Source organism: Neovison vison, chromosome 2 (genome assembly GCF_020171115.1).
Source record: "Neovison vison isolate M4711 chromosome 2, ASM_NN_V1, whole genome shotgun sequence".
NCBI classification, from domain to species: domain Eukaryota; kingdom Metazoa; phylum Chordata; class Mammalia; order Carnivora; family Mustelidae; genus Neogale; species Neogale vison.
In genome coordinates, this window is record NC_058092.1 from 233,992,541 (window position 1) to 233,997,276 (window position 4,736).

Below are 4,736 nucleotides of genomic sequence, written 5' to 3' on the forward strand. Positions count from 1 at the left end.
AAAAGCAACGTCTCAGTGAGGTTTTCATGTGATTTCTCTGATTACGAGTGAGGCTCAATCTCTTTCCGTATGTTTAAGAGCCATTTATATCCCCTTTTCTGAGAACTACCCAACTCTGTTCTTTACCTATTACATCAGATTGTGTGTTGTATGTTTAAGAAGCACAGGCTTACTGGATTCTCTTTTGAGCTCCAGAAGTCAGTCCGTTGACTCTTGGTGAGAAGGTCTAATACTAGGGCGCCTGGTGGCTCAGTCCATTAAACGTCTGCCTTCATCTCAGGTCACGATCCCAGGATCCTGCGACGGAGCCCCATGTTGGTCTCCCTGCTCAGCAGAGTGTCTGCGTCTCCCTCTGCCCCTCTCCCTGCGCATGCTTGTGCTCCCGCTCTCTGAAATAAACACAATCTTTTAAAAAAGTGAAGGTATAATACCTGCAAAGAATGCCACTTCCATCTTCTCCTTTCTTAAACTCCCATATGATGTTCTTGTCTTTTTCTGTGTGTCTTTTCCAATCGAGACTTACAGTTTCCAGCACAGCGCTGGTTCCCGTCTTCTACCTTCCTTTCAGGGGAAGGCCTCTTGCACTTCATTAGCGGGCGGTGAGATATTGGCTGACAGCTTCGGGTAGACGTCCTGTACCCTCTTAGCGGAGTGCCCTCTCGACTCCTAGCTTACTGAGGGGCTGGTAATAGTGTTTGGACTAGAAGCAGCTTCTCGGCTCCTTATAGAACCTCTGTCAGGTTCAGCCTACTCGCCTCCACTCCAGCCTCCACTCTGGCCTCCACCATGTCCATCGGGGTGACCTAGAAGTCCTACAAGATGTCCACCGCCGGCCCGGGGCCTGCAGCGGCTGCTCCTGCACCAGCGGGCCTGGCTCCCGCATCCGCTCGTCCGCCTTCTCCCAGGTGGGCGGCAGCTTCCGGGGGGGCCTGAACAGCAGCATGAGTGTGGTCAGGGGCTACGGCGGCGGGGCGGGGGTATGGGGGGCATCACGGTCGTCTCAGTGAACCAGAGTCTGCTGAGCCTCCTTAAGCTGGAAGCGGATCCCAACATCCAACATCCAACATCCTGTGCGCACCCAGGAGAAGGAGCAGGTCAAGACCCTCAACAACAAATGCCCCTCCTTCCCCAACACGGCGAGGCACCTGGAGCAGCAGAACAAAATTCGGGAGACCAAGCGGCCTCCTGCAGCAGCAGAAGACTGCGCGGAGCAACCCAGACACGCTGGATTGCTGCATCAGCAACCTCCGGCGGCCGCGGACACCCTGGGCCGGAGAAGCTGAAACCGGCGGCGGAGGAGGACTTCAGGAGTCAGTACGAGGAGGAGCTCAAAGAGCGCGCAGACGTGGAGAATGAATTTGTCCTCCTCAAGAAGGATGTGGACGAAGCTTACACGAACAAGGTAGAACTCAAGTCCTGCCTGGAAGGCCTGACCGACGACATCCGCTTCCTCAGGGAGACGCGTGAAGAGATCTGTGAGCTGCAATCCCAGATCTCGGACATGGCTGTGGTCCTATCCATGGACAACAGCTGCTCCCTGGGCCTGGATGGCACCATCGCCAAGGTCAAGGCCCAGTACAAGGACTTCGCCAACCGTAGCCGGCCTGAGGCTGAGACTGTACCAGATCAAGCATGAGGAGCTGCAGACATTGCTTGGGAAGCACGGGGATGTCCTCCGTCGCACGAAGACAGAGATTTCTGAGCTGAACTGGAGCATCAGCCGACTCCAGGCTGAGATCGAGGCCCTCCAAAACCAAGGGCTGCCCTGGAGGTGGGCAGCGCCGGTGCTGAGCAGCGCGGGGAGCTGGCCATTAAGGACGCCAATGCCAAGGTGGCCGAGCTGGAGGCCACCCTGCTGCAAGCCAAGCAGGACATGGCCAGGCATCTGTGCAAGTGCCCGGAGCTCATGAATGTCGAGTTGGCTCTGAACATTAAGATCACCACCTACCGCAAGAGGCTGGAGGGCAAGCAGAGCCGGCTCGAGTCTGGGATGATCCAGACTGGATGGATCCGGCACGAGGATCCATACTAAGACCTCCAGCAGCTACTCGAGGGGCCCGAGCTCGGCCCATGGGGGCCTCCCAAGCCCTAGCCTCAACTATAGCCTGGGCTCCTTCCAGGCCAGCTTTGGCCCCGCTGAGTCCTTCAGTGGTAGCAGCTCCTCCAAAGCTGTGGTAGTGAAGAAGATCGACACCGTGACGGGAAGCTGGTGTCCGAGTCATCTGATGTCCTGCCCAAGTGAACAACCACCGTGGTCCCGCCCAGCCTCCCCACTCTCGTGGCTGCCCTAGAGCCTTTGGGGGAAAGATCTGTGCAGGGGAGCGTCGGGAACAGGAGACCCACCTAAGACTCAGCCCCAGTCCTCAGCCTGCCCTTAGGGGGAGTCTACTGCCCTGGGTACCCCGTCTTGTCCATGCTCCAACTATAAGCCAGTTCGAGTGTCTTGTCCCAAATAAAGCCTCAGCTGGCTGTGCCCATCCCCCCCAAAAAAATAATGTTTCCAAAAATATAATCAGTATCAGATATTAAATACTATTAAATATATTTTCAGAATATATGCAGATAATCATAATTTTTTATTCATCTTTTAATACATTATATTAATAGATTCTTAATTCCAAACTACCCTTGCATTCCCAGAATGCTGTGTATTCCTTCTCAATACAGTGCAAGACTCAATAGCTTAGTATTTTGTTTAGGATTTTGGCATCTCGGGACACCTGGGTGGCTCAGTCGGTTAAGGGTCTCCCTTCAGCTCAGGTCATGATCCCAGGATCCTGGGATCAAGTCCCACATTGGACTCTCTGCCCAGCAGGGAGCCTGCTTCTCCCTCTGCCTATCTCTCTGCCTGCTTGTGCTCTGTCTCTGACAAAAACATAAATAAAATCTTTAAAAAATAAAAATAAAGGATTTCAGCATCTCTTACATATATTCATATGAGAAGTCGCTGTCTGGTTTTCTTTCTGATAATACCTTTGTGAAGTCTGGGCATCATGATCTGTTAGGTGGTTCTCGATGAAGCTTCAGCTCCGGGCGTCAGTTTGCTTTTTCAAATCCATGTAAGTAACATCTCTTCCATGTAAGTAACATCTCTTTTCTCACAACTGCCACCCCCATCCACAGAACCTTGGCAGAGAATCTACTTATTGGCATCACATGACCTCGGGGGAGTTCCCCCTATCTCTCTGTCCCATTCTCCTCTTTTATTTAAAAAGGGGAAGGGTTAATAATAGTGCTATCTCGTGGTGGCAGCATTTTGTAAGGATTAAAAGGAATAGTGTTTGTAGGAGGCTTTAGCACAATGTCACAGAGTATGGGCTCCCAGTGTAGCAGATAGGACGCCTTTCTTGATAACCAGCCCCATCTGACGAAAGTCCATGTCCCTAATGTACTTGCTCAGAAAGTGCTCGCTGAATGCTGAGCGACACTGGCATGTCCATGGGAAACAAATGCTGCGTATGATGTCAGCCACCATCAGAGCGATATTGTCTGATCAAGAAATGGTTCACATCGCACTCATCTTTTAAACCATGTGGTTTAACAGGAAGACACTGTGACACAGCACAGAGATTCAATAGACAGAAATATGAGCGATCAGGAGGTGCACTGCACAAACGCTCAGAAAGTTGTTCTAGTGCCTAGTTTCACCGTGTCTCCGCAGTGTCGTTCACATTAGTGATTTTGATACCATTACTCTCCCCTCCCCCGGCCCCATGGCCCAGAGGGAGGCAGCCTCAGCTGGGTGGGGGTTGGAGTCTGAGTGCCATCTCTGTCACCTCTCCGGGCAGACTCGGGGCAAGCAAGTAACTTCTGTTTGTGTTTTTACGTATAAACCATGAATGAAGATGCTAGAAACCGCCTCACTTGGAACTGTGAGAACTCAAAAATGAGTTAAAGCAGGTGAAATGTTTGGAATTGTGCCTGCCTCCCACCCCAGGGCCATACGCAAGGAGAGTGTGCGGTCGTTCATGTCACTTTTATTTCTACACACCACATTCTCGCAGGAACCAAGTCAGGTGGTGGGTGATGGAAGTTTGAGAAATTGTATACAGCTGGCTTTGTCATGGGTCCCAATCTCCATATCCCCAACAGCCTTGCCATTTAGCTCTACCTGGGGTGACTAGGAGGCAGCAGGACCTGGGGGTGAGAGGCCCCACGCAGCACAGAATTATCGAGAAGACCTCTTCTCCAAGAGGCAGTCAGTGATTGGCAGAGGGCCCTCGCTCTGTGCACAGACACAGGCTGGGAAACCTCACTGATCAAACCCCTGCGTCATCCAAGGTTCTCCCCCTACACTCCCAGTTACGGAAGTCAACAGAACATCAGTATTCCTGTTGCAAAGCAAATCGGAGTCTTAACGTTAGAAGTGTAGTTAGAATCCTCATCAGTGGAAACCCCTCCAGCCCAGAGGATCGGTGAGCAGATGCCTTCACCGTGGTCTGGTCCCTCAGCTCTGGTCAGCTTTCCTTTGTTTTACATCAACCTCCCTGAGCAAGCGCACAACTCTTGATCCTCGGGGTCATGAGTTCAAGCCCCAGGCTGGATGGAGACCTTACTTAAAATGCAGATAAATATATAAACAAACTGATCTCCTGGCCATCAGGAGAACCATTAATGCCCAGGGAGATCACGCCCTGGCCCATCATGGATCCCAGGCTCTCACATCTGAGTCGGACCCTGGGCTCACCAGTTTTTTCACGAAGTGACCGCAGCAAATTAAGTCCTCGCAAATCAAA

General features: G+C 52.0%; 1 pseudogene; it reads left to right on the plus strand.

Moving 5' to 3' along the window:
* The first annotated feature begins 768 nt into the window (after positions 1 to 768).
* Positions 769 to 2,242, plus strand: LOC122899045 (annotated as a pseudogene).
* The last annotated feature ends 2,494 nt before the right edge of the window (positions 2,243 to 4,736 follow it).